Here is a 12,285-nt window from a genome sequence, read left to right as displayed (position 1 = left end):
CCTTCCAAATGCAGTGGTGTTATCTCCGTTAATGACATTAAACATGAAAGAGAGATGCTATTGGGTTTAAAGTGGCTGCTCCACTGCTGGAAACACAGTAAGCTCATCCTAATTCTTACGTCATCCTAATTTCTACATAAGACTCCGCCAGCTCTTGTCTGCTTGACATGAGCTACCAGTGCTGGTGATTCTTCATTTGTGCTGACTGTTAGTGATAGTAATAAAATGTTGACAATGCCTTAGGGTAAAGCTTTCAAAAACGCTTTTTAATAAACTGTGGAAACTGTTGTTTCAGCAATTGGAAAATAATTAAGAAGCAATTACAGAAGCAAACAGAAATCCTGAGCGTATAGCCAGGCCATTAAAATATGTTCTCTAAGAAATTACCACAGCCACAGTGGAAAGAAAAGCTACATTTAAATAAAGTTATGGCTATAATGAACTGAAAAGGAAGAAAAAATGAAGCAATTCACGCTGGAAAGAGTAAGTACTTGTCTGCCCCCCTCCCCCAGCACAACGTCAACCTACGGTAGTTTTTCTTTCCTTAATTTTCTTATGCAGAGTAATGGTTGCACATTTTGGAGTCCTTTTCCTTACTTTGTTTTTCAGCAAGCATTGGCTGCTATGTGACTGTGCTGCAAACATGAGTGTGTGCGGGTGGAACAGGAGGGGGGACAGCAAGCAGGTAAGTGGGCATTGAAGTACTCTGATCTCTGCTTTTGTGGTGGGAATGCTTCCTGCTCCAGGTACAGCGGAATGAGACCCATTGCTCACCAACTCATACGGCGTATCGCTACATCGATCAAATGCTGCTGCAGGAGAAGTCAGGCATGTCCAGGTGCCAATACAGAGGGATGCTTCTGATTATTAATTCTCTAGGAGGAATGCTGGCTAGCTCATTGAAAAGGCAAAAATCAATGACGTTACCACTCATAAACCACGCTCAGTGTGACTGCTTCTCTGCACAGCCCTAATAATCATACTACGTCTGTTATCTTGGCCTGCATCATAGCAATGCCCAAAATGATTCATGGAGATTCAAAAGAAGAAACAAACCAAAACAGTACCCAGTGCCAAAAACTCTTACATAAAGAGAGGGGTGAAGGGCATGGCTGAAACTGCTCGAAACTGCTCCTTACTGACTGCAGGATGTGGTCTCTCCAACTCCCTCAAAAAAGCATGGAGTGATGTGGTGGTCAGCCTCTGCCCTGGCAAGAAGGTGAGAGGTGCTGGCCTCACATTGCACCAGGGAGGCTCAGGTTGGTACCAGAGCAACGTCTGCTCCAGAGAGCGGCCAGGCGCTGGCACAGCTGCCCAGGGGTGGGCAGTCCTTGTCCATGGAGGTGTTCAGAGCTGCAGGGATGTGGCACTGAGGGATGTGGGCATGGTGGGGTGGGGGTCTCAGGAGGCCTTTCCCCCTTCAATTCCAATAACGAGATATACAAGTCAGCCCAAGTGTGACCCTGCTGTTTAGTCATTGAAAGCTGGTGAGTGGGTATTTGGGTTGTTGTTTTTTTTAAAGTTAATTTATTTAAACCTGCAGGGGGTTGGATTCAGGGTTAAAAAGAAATGAAGCTGATTAGAGACTTTGTTTCTCAGTAAGATAACTGAAAATCTAACTGCTCTTTACAATAAAGAATGGGCATCTTGTGATTCTCTTGCAATGAACAAAGGGCTTGGGTTGAATGGCACGGCCATTTGTGTTATGGGACAGGAGGAGGGGATGAGGGCACAGCGAGCCACCACAGCCCTGCATCACTCCAGTGAGACACAGAAAAAAGCTTCCCCCTCTTTGCCATATTTTCCATTAAATGAGGTGCAGACAAGGAGCAAATCTGTCAAATGCACATTGTGCTGACTCAGCACTCTGGTTATCTGTTGGGCATTACATTTCACCCTGGTGCAGAGCCTCTTTAGTTTCCCTTAGTGAATAAATTACAAATGCTAATTTCTGCTCGGTTGAAGAGAAGATTAAGGCAGCGTAACAGACAGGCATGCCAAAATATTTATTGAATAAGTTGCAAAAGCGAAACAAAAAGGCTGTGTATTTCAAACTGAGTGCTGAGCAGGGCTCCAAGCTGAATTTAAGATCAGCTCTTTTATTCACCCAGAATCCAATTTAGTGCGAGTATATTATATCCAACATCTGTATCCTGAAATCCACTGCTGAATAAGCTTCTAAAATTCTATTTTCTGCAGTTTTGGTGTATACTTGCACATATGTTTCTTAGTAAATCAGAATAATGACCCTAATTCCATGAGGAGGACCTAAAGCAAATGCTGCCCTTGAGCTGCTACCCACCCATCCACAACTGCTCTATGAGGTTAGCACTTGTTTTCCTCTCTATTTCCATTCAGACTGATGTAAATGAACGGGGAGAACAATCTGAAAACTGTTAGAGAAGTATTGAGAATTTAGCAGCTGCATTTGGGATCGCAGTTAGAGAAATACGTGGTTCTTTCAGCTCACACAGACATGGTGGGACTTCTGTTAGCAGCCATGGAGACTACTCTATGAGGCTGAGTGACAATTTGAGCTCCTCACGAAGTCATCCACATTTTCATATGCACGCAGGAAAGGTAGATTTTGTTCTGTTTCTGTAAAGCAGTTTCTATAGCATCCTTTCAGTTTCGTAGGCATTAGAGACTTCGGTTTGCTGCATAAAATAATGAGTTACGCTGTGTCTGCATTAAACAACAGAGATATATGTCAGCATTTCCATGTCATCCTTTTGTCACAGTGAATGAATGACAGTACAACATACAGGCTCATTAGGTAACATCCAGCAGGTTAATATCCATCGATGTGTTGGATTTCCTTTATGCTTGTGTGCTTTTAGATATTCCAGCAAATCAGGCTAAGGGAAAGAAAAGAAAATTTCACAAAAGTCAAAATAATTCAAGAGAGCATTTGCAAAAACGAAGTGCTGAATTTAACTGTTTCAGTGCATGTTGAGTCTCGGAGCAGCAAGCAGTAGAAACAGCCTCGTGCAGTTCTCACTTTCAGTGTGATCTGCTCAGAGAAGTTGAACTGGATAATAAATACACTTAAGAACACTAAGAATCTGTTTGAAGAGAGAGAGCTTCTGGGATTATGGGAATAAAACACACTTCACTCTGGTCACAGCTAAAATCCAGACAGTAACAGTGAGGCAATAAACAAATGAGGGTTTAGTAGCCACGGGCCTCTGGATCCCAAGAATTAAGAGTCGCAGTAAGAACATAAGATACATCTACTTCATTGTACAAGATAGATATCCCATTTTAAAATGGATGTTGATGCACTGCTAGTTAAAGAACACGTGCACTCAATGTTCTCCCTGCCTCTTTTATTTTATTATTTGTACTGACCCCTTGGAGCAGCCAACTGCACAGCCATCATGGCGATGCTCACAACCTCTTTTCTAGAAGTCTCCACAGTCTTCAGGATCTTGTTCCAGTGACATTCACTGCCAATGTTTCTCCACTTAAATCAGAAGAATATGTCCTGGCATCCTTGTGAATATCTTCTGCTGCGCCCTGTTCAGTGGTTAAACCAGAGGCAATTAATGACATGTAAAACTCACTGGTCAGAGCTACCAAAGCTTTGTAGGTGGATGTGAGCCTGCGAGTCTGGCTTTGTAAACTTGGGTTGTATGTAAACAGGAGATGTTTCCTCAGTGTCTTGCAACCAAGGATTGCAAAAAACAAAGTGAAGCCTGAACTGCCCCATGCCATGTTTGCTCTTAGCCCTTGGAATTGGTCTTGAATTCACCTGATAGAAAGATGTGCTCGTAGCTTAGATAGTAATCCTACACAGCTACCTCTGTACCTTTATGGTGAGGTTGACAGAGTGCTGGAACACATTGCCCAGAGAGGCAGTGGAGCCTCTTTATATGGAGATATTCAAGCCCTGGCTGGACACCTACCTGTGTGACCTATTATGGGCTACCTACTCTAGCAGGGGGTCAGACCTGATGATCTTTTCAAGTCCCTTCCAACCCCTGTGGGTCTGTGACTGCATTTCTGTAATACTGTAAATGTTGCTTGTGTGTATATGCAGCTTGATGTACATAGTCTCATATGTAAATGCTTATACATAGACACAATTTAAAGTCTGATCATTTAAACTATTTCCACCAGCTTTCTCTTTTGATCCTGTAACACTAAGCACTGCAGCATGTCCTGCCTGTCTGTACCATAACCTTTGGCCCCATTGGCCAAAGGTAGGCATTGGGTACCAAAGGAAAGTGGGGGTCCTGCTTTGCCATAGGGACACGATTAAAATCCCCTTAGCGATGACCATGATGCCTGCAGGCCATGTACCTATCACTGAGGGGACTACTGACCTCCCAACCTCCAATAATCTCCCCTAGGTGCAAATAGGCCACACCACTTTGGTCCTACTTGCACCTTTCAAGGCCATTCTATTTTATGGGTATAGGGTTCTAGGTTTTCAGAGGCAGGGAGCAGAAAATATTTTAATTGTCAGTTTGGGGTCTTACCTGACTATTGGTGCCCATAATTTGGATTCTTAGCAGGGAGGTCCATGTTGCTTGTAGCATCTTCAGGACACACACTGAGAGTGACCAAGGAACTCATTTCACTGGCGCAATGGTAAAATGCTGGGCAGAAGAAAACAACGTTGAGTGATGATACCATCTGCCACATAATCTGACGGGGGCAGGCCTTATTGAATGCTAAAATGGTATTCTTAAGACTGCCTTAAGGCAGATTTTCAGTCCCTGCAGGGGTGGACAGAGACTCTATGAAAACCTACCGGACCTGAATGAAAGGCCTAGAGATGGCAGAACCTGTGCCCTCATCTTGGTGAGCACCTTGATGGTACACCCCTGGTTTGCTCTCAGCACTTGATAGTCCTGCATTAGCCCACTTGCTGTGTTGGTGCAGGCCAGGGCACATCTTCCCCCTCAAACCAACGGAGGAACCCAGTGACCTGCCATCACTGGAGAGGATTGTGTCCTCTAACAAGATGGGCTGTTGTTTTGGGCAACGATCTCAATCTCATCTTGGAACAAATGTCAGTCTAGGCACGCATGGACGATATCAGCCTGTTGCATGGGCAGCCCCCACGCTTTATCAGCTGCCCACGTTGTCTTTTGTCTGGCATGCCGCATTTTCTGATGTAACCAATGGGCAATGTTCCTGGATGGTGAATCCTCAATTCATCGAACTCTAGCCAGCATGTTGACTTCATCATTTCCCAGTGACCGTAGAGGTTGGTAGCCAGAAATGTGTATGGTCCTATGTTTAACCACATTCCATATGTCTAAACATGCATCTCTGCCCCAGATTGGTCAGACACAAATAGTCCATTTCCAGGTGGCCCACTGTACTAGTAAGCCCCTGGTACACAGTCCAGCTATCTGTACAGATATTTAGTATACTGTCACCAGATTCCTTGGTTATAACCATCCACACAGCTCATAGCTCTGCCCATTGGCTGTTCTGATCATCTCCTTCTTCAAAACAGACTGTTTCGGGGGGGTTTCAGGGGAGAGATGGTAAACCACCGCTCTCCTCTTGTTTGACTTACCCTTGCTGGACCCATCCATATGAGGCATCTTCAGGAATGGCCTACACACCTGGTCCTTGCACCTTTTGTGGGTTTATAGCCCACCCTTTCTTTTGTAGATCAGTAGTCAATGAATCCGCTGCCTTTCCTCATGCCTTCAGTGGGTCTGATGTCAGCATGAGATCATCAATATAGTGGTAGTGTTTGATGTTATAAGGATTATTCTCATCTGCTAGGTCATGTGCACTAAGTTAAGACAATATGTAGGCAAGTGCACATACCCTTGTAGCAGGGACCTAAGGGTCTGCTGCCTGCCTCCCTGCATAAATGCAAACTGATCTTGCAATTCTTCGTAGATGGGAATATTGAAGAATGCATTTGCCAAGTCTAGGACACACTGTTAGGTTTCTAACTCCCTACTCAATGTATCCATCAAGGAGGCAATGTTGGGTACAGCTGCATGAATGGGTGGTGTGACCTTATTCAGTTCTATGTAATCCACTGTCATTCTCCATATGCTGTCTGACTTTGGTACTGGCCGTATGGGGGAATTAGATAGGCTATGTGCAGGTCTTACAATCCCTACTATTTCTAGTTCCTAAACCATTCTAAATATTCTCTCTTGCCCCCCCTGGGAATCTATACCATTTAGAATTAGTAATCCAGCACAGACTGGGCAAAGTGAATAGCCTCATGTTTCACGTGACCTCTTCATATTGCCTGTATCACCTGCATACTAATACACCTCTCTCTCTCGGTCTGAACTCTCCTGTGGGCACTTGGAGAGTCAGACCCCATAATATGTCTGTGCCCATTATATACTCCAGAACTGGGGCAATAGACACCTTACACTCCCAGGGTGGGAGACACAAAACCTCCAACATTAACCATGTCCAACATAACCATGGGTTACAAGGATGGTCTGTCCCCTAAACCCACCAATCACCACCTTATCTCCCTGGAATTTGGTTGGATCACAATAAATAAGTGACATTTCTTCACCTATGTCAACCAGTCCCATAACTCACTGTGTATTCTTTTGGGATCAAAAAATAGTCATTTTAACATAGGGGCCCCCAGACAAGACCGGAGGCCCTAGATACAGGGGGCTGTCAAGCAAGTAGCAGAGAATTGCCAATTCCTTTTCCTTTGGTGACTCTGGCATAGTGGCCCGGGTCACTTGAGGAAGCTTTTTCCTTTTACTGGGAACTGGGAAGTTTCCCAGGTTCCATGTTCTTGATTGTTTTTCCTCAATAAGTCTCACCCCTGCTTTTTGGGGCATATTTTGAAACTTCTGCTTTGGGGTCCTACTGACCATCCAGTGCATAATTTTTTTTTTTTTTAAGGTAACCCATGCAAGGAGGTATCTGGCTGGCTCACCAAGTGCAATGCTGTAATATATAATGTGACAGAAAGTACAGCAGTAACAGAGAGTGGCACAATCCTAAACTACAGCAAATGAGAACAAGCCCCAAAAACAGCAGAGATGCAGAAACAAAGAAAGAACAACTACTTACCTTTAGAAGACTTCCAGTAAGCAGAGATCTCAAACAAGGTACCATCACCTCTACTGCCAGCCCTTAAATGAGGTCTGGGAAGAGGAGGATCCTGGCTCCACCCTTCTGGTCACTCAGCTGCATTGCATTGCATGCACCTGAGATCCCCTGGTCTGGCCCTGCCTTCCCACCAGGTGCTCAATCACTGCTTCAAGCCATGACTTAGCATTGCCACTACAGGCCCCCATATGGAACGTTCCTTTTACTTCCCAGTTAAAAGTACTTGTTTAGGATTTTTGCTTTTCCCAGTGACAAAGTGAGTGATGCTCAATAGCCACATTTACAGAGTGCTCAAATCCCTACCCACAAACTACTTTTGTCATGAAAAGCAAAGTTGTCATGGTGACAAAGCAGCCTGATACCTCGCTACAGGGAAGTGCCAGCAGGAGGTGGGAGCAGAGGGGCACATGGGGTCAATGAGTGCAGTCCTGCAATCACCCGACCTTTCACAGCGTTATCAGTGCATCTCTCCGATAACCAAGGTAACAGGATGTGCATAAGAAAAGCAGAAACTTCTTTCATTCATTGCTGATGGGAGAAAAGGAGTCATTTGTGGAGTTATTTCAACTGAGAGATATGTGACCAGCATCGAGACAAGAGCCATGGCATTCTTCTGACAAGTAATATCGACAGTAATTGGCTTCATCCCTCTTTCAGTGTCTCTGTTGTTAATGAGATTTGTGATCTAATTTTTCATATCTCTGTCAGATCTGTTGAGAATAATTTTTCTAACAAACATTTATGGACATAATATGTGCGCATTCATCGAATACGTCCCTTACAATCCAGCCTTCTCCAGGAAGTATTTCTATTCTGACAGATGAGTTTAATAAAAAACTCTCTGAGCTGAGCGTTCTGAAACACAAGAATTCAATAATAATAAAAACTTAACCTGCCTCAAATCAGAGCCCTCCTTCTAAATAGAGAGCATCCTCACTTTTAGCTCTCACAAACCCACTCCACGCATGTGTGGTGATGGTACACCCATCATTCCCATTTTACAAAGGACGTGAAGGGCAAAGTGGATCACCAGGCTTGCCTGAGAGTTCTCTCTTAAGGTTTACTTACAGCTCCTTGCAGAACGAGCAGGAGACTGCTCCTGAGCCCAGCGTCAGTCCTGCTGGAGTCAGCAGCCAGACACAGACTGGTTCCTGGTGCTGTCTGATGGAGAGTGGCCGCTGGGTGGAAGGAGCTGCTCCTTTGGGCCCAGTGTAACTTTCAAATCATTCTGGGAAGAAAGGAATGGCATATTTGATGTTTCAGATGTTCCTCAAGCAGTACGACCCGCACAGAAGTGAGGTATAAAGAACACACTACAGTTCCTCAGTTAGGAAGACATAGGGGCAGAATCACATCTCCCCAGCAGAACTCAAGAAGCCTTTTCTTAACACTACCACGGTGCATCTGAAGGTATTTGATCTGAAGTATGAAGAATGGTTTAATCAGACAGAATAACTTACCTGGTGCATCTGAAACATTTTCATTCCATCAAAGTCCACTAACAACATAGGCTTTAAATGGAGTTTAAAATAGTTTATGAAAAGAATATGGAAGGAATCAGGAGAGTGGCAATTCACCATGTTTTAGCTCATGTGCTTCTGCAGCAGAAGGTACAGCACTGGGGATGGGGGCATTGCTGTGGACTGAGCCCACGACAGGACCTGGTCACCCCAAAACATATTTTCAAGAACAAATTTCAAGCGTATATGTTATAAACCTACAAACTATCTCTGTGAGCTGTGCATGCTTTATATCCCTTCAATCCCATTGCCTAGTATTAGTGAAAGTGACAAGACATTAACTGTATATTAATCGAATTTTTCATGGATGATTAAAATACAGAAACTGTGCAACAGATGTCTCCTTTGAGGTGTAATAAAAGTGAAGGGGAAATGAATAAATTGCCTATTTTAGAGATTCTGTATATAGTGCAAATAGACATTTTCCTTTTAGACATCTCACCAGGAGGAAAGCATTTGTTGCAGTGAGCAAGAAGACGTACTGCTGTCCGAGTGTGACACTCAGCCTGCAGTGACATGGGCAAACTCCTGTCCCAGGCAGGAAGAACAGCCTATGGGTTTCCAGGGGGCAGGAGAAAGTGCTGAGCACAGGTGAAGTCAGACAACATTCTCTGTCCTTAAAAAAGAGGCTGTGGATGCCCCATCACTGGAGGCCAGGCTGGATGTGGCTCTGGGCAGCCTGGGCTGCTGGTTGGCAACCCTGCACATAGCAGGGGGTTGGAACTGGATGAGCACTGTGGGCCTTTTCAACCCAGGCCATTCTGGGATTCTACGAAAATACCTTCCTTGGTTGACATGCCATGATTAGCCCGAGCAGCAAAGGAGTAATGCGTTTTGCTGTCTTTGGTTATTTCTCTAGCATTATGCAATGGGAGGAATAAAGCTGGAAGCAGTGTGGAGCAGCACTGCTTTGACCCTTTGCAGACTCTGGATGAGCAGAGCAGGATCTGTGTGGACATTTATTTTTGTACCCTCACCACACACAGCTTGCTGTGTTAGAGCTGTCACATCTCACAAGTTGCAGACCTTAATCCAGGAGAGAGCCCATAGGCACTGCATCTCAGGTGCAGGAGCTAGCTCAGCATGTGCCCTTGTTCTGTTGTATCCATGTTTGCAGAGAGCCATCCAGTCTGGTGACCCAGGAGTGATTTGGGCTACTGAAGCAAAATCTGTCAAAGAAGGGAAGATTTCAGTTGGATGTCAGGGGGAAGTTCTTTGCTATGAGAGTGGTGAGGTGCTGGAACAGCTGCCCAGAGAGGCTGTGGATGCTCCGTCCATCCCTGGAGGTGTTCAAGGCCAGGTTGGATGGGGCCCTGGGCAGCCTGGGCTGGTATCAAATAGGGAGCTCGGTGGCGGGGGGGTTGGATCTTCATGATCCTTGAGGTCCTTCCAACCCAAGCCATTCTATGATTCTATGATCAGTGTAAAGCACAGGAACTGAAGCTACATGCCACAAAGTTTTCCGTACACAACAGTAAAATTTACAGTGATTTGCAGAAAACGTGCTCAGAAGAAGAAACAGTCCTCCAAAAACCACCAGAAATTGATGGTATTTCATATTTTTTTTCCCACAAATTATCAGGTTTGATAATAATAATAAATAGAAAAATAGGCTTAGACATGAAGAAGCTTGAGCTGAAGCTGAAATCACAGAGAACCAAGTGCTGAAGCACCTCCCAAACCCCACTGTTACTCCCGGGATGGGATGTGATGTAACTGCACAGAGCACTCCTCTGCCCTGCAGCACGAACCGTGGGTTGTAAGCAATTTACAGCAAATCATTTGTGGGATTTTTTCAGCATATTTCTCAGGTCCATGTGCTGCAGTGTCGTTATTGATAGTTGGCAGCGCTGCTGGCAGCGTACAATGTGCATGTTCCCGATAAGAATGCCCATCTCTTTGTTGCTCTGACTATAAAAAGGCCGATTTATGAGTCACAAGAAAGTGTTTATATTTTGCCTCCTGAATTCGCTGCTAAGAATCTCAAAGCTTTGCTTTGCTGGTGGCAATAAGGAGGAATTAGGTAGATGCAATGAGCAGCAAGAGATAAACACCACAGGCAGAAAATTACAGTGTGAGCTATGCTGGTTACACCTATTTTTCACCAGTTTTCACAGCAACAATGATAAGAAATTGATGTCCAAATAGCATAACACGTTGTTTTACTTACATCAAGATGAAGGGAAGTTGCTTCAGCTCTGCATTGAGATACCTTATGGGATGTGATGCAGTCAGTGAATCATAGAATCATGGACTGGCTTGGGTTGGAAGGGACCTCAAGGATCATCAAGGTGAAAAAAGCCCTTCCAGCTGGGAGAACACATTCAGGCTGATGGTCAAAAGTGAAATCTGTGAAGAGAGAAGCGCTCCTTAGCAGAGCTGTGCACACAAATCAGGACTGTTCAGACTTACAGGCTTCCCTCCCATGAGTCCAGAACCCAGAGGCCACAGTCAGGACCCCATGGCAGCACCCGGGTAGCTGTGGCACCCATGGGAACACTGAAGATTTGCCATTTGCTGAGCAGTTTTGAAATTCTTCTTTGTCCTCAATTGGTAAATGTTCTCCAAAAATCTGTTTCTCGGTTTTTCTTGCTTGTCATTTGAAATCTTATTTAGTGTGACGATGGAAATGAAGCAAAGATATGCAGAAGAGGACCTCAGGTGTGATGGGAAGCACTGAGCACTGCCCAGACCTCCGCATTACTACTGAGCAGGTCATTGGAATTACCATACGGAGCTCAGGGGTGGTGACCCTGCCTGAGCTTCCTGAGAATCTGTGCACGGAAAGGCTGGGAAGGGCCAAAAGAGCAGAAACAGAATGAAATCTTAATGACCTGAGGGCGAAGCCCTGCAATGGGCAGGGGGTGAAATTAGTCAGTGTGCTGGAGGGAGGGTACTCATGGAGGAGAGAAGGTCAGGGAGGGGGAAAGCAGGATGGGATGGCGACCCAGGGCAGAGATCAGAAGGGTGCTATAATCGGGAGTTCTGCATCCAGCCCCTTGTTTGCCTTCTGCTCCTCCAGAAGCACGCAGAGCTTTATCAGGTGTTGAACAAGATGTCAGTTTGTGGCATAGCATGAGGTGCTGAGTTGTGCCCTCACTGCCCAGAGATGGCAGCTCCTAATGAGGCAGCCGTCGTTAGAAGGGAGCCAGAACACTGCAGGAGCTCACCCTGACATGGGCACCATGCTGGCCCTGAACAGATGGCAGAAATGTCATCTGGTGATGTGTTGCCCAGGACCAGATCCAACACGTAACATGACAGGAGGTGGGCAAAGGCAGTTCTGGTGTCTGAGGCAGTAAAGGGAGCATTGTAAAGCCCATAAATTTCTCTGTGGGTTTTTATGTATAGATTGAGTCAAATAAAGTTAAGGAAAGTCAATCGGCTCGTATGAGAACAATAATGAGCTTGAGATGGAAATTATTGTCCTGCAGTATGGGCAGATAGGCAGAACCTCACCGAGCAACCTAACCCTGCATTGGCCGCATTGCCAGCAGGACGCTGGTCCCAGAAGCCAGCCAGCTCCTGGTGACCTCACAGCTTTTTTTTGATCTTTATAGCACCATTTAAAGAATTTTCAAAGCAAACTTACACTTCAGCAGCATATAATAGGAATCAAGGTGTGAAAGCCTCCTGTGCAAGCATTACAGCTGATGGCTGGGTGGTTTGGTCCCTGACTCCAGCTTCAACTCCA

General features: G+C 45.2%; 1 long non-coding RNA gene across 11 annotated transcripts in view; it reads right to left on the bottom strand.

Moving 5' to 3' along the window:
• Nucleotides 1–242: 242 nt before the first annotated feature.
• The window catches only part of LOC104912096, a 48,539-nt gene continuing 36,496 nt past the window's right edge, over nt 243–12,285 (bottom strand). For 10 of the 11 annotated variants that reach the window (XR_004160563.1, XR_004160564.1, XR_002117386.2 and 7 more), the window contains 6 exons: nt 10,762–10,940; nt 9,618–9,760; nt 8,140–8,299; nt 4,485–4,604; nt 3,352–3,519; nt 243–2,858 (listed from right to left, as the gene is read on the bottom strand). This is a non-coding gene — a long non-coding RNA (uncharacterized LOC104912096). The remainder of the gene's footprint in view (nt 2,859–3,351; nt 3,520–4,484; nt 4,605–8,139; nt 8,300–9,617; nt 9,761–10,761; nt 10,941–12,285) is intronic. The other variant, XR_004160572.1, reaches the window with a different exon arrangement.

Source organism: Meleagris gallopavo, chromosome 8 (assembly GCF_000146605.3).
Source record: "Meleagris gallopavo isolate NT-WF06-2002-E0010 breed Aviagen turkey brand Nicholas breeding stock chromosome 8, Turkey_5.1, whole genome shotgun sequence".
Classification (NCBI taxonomy): domain Eukaryota; kingdom Metazoa; phylum Chordata; class Aves; order Galliformes; family Phasianidae; genus Meleagris; species Meleagris gallopavo.
This window is presented reverse-complemented; position numbering and strand designations above follow the sequence as displayed.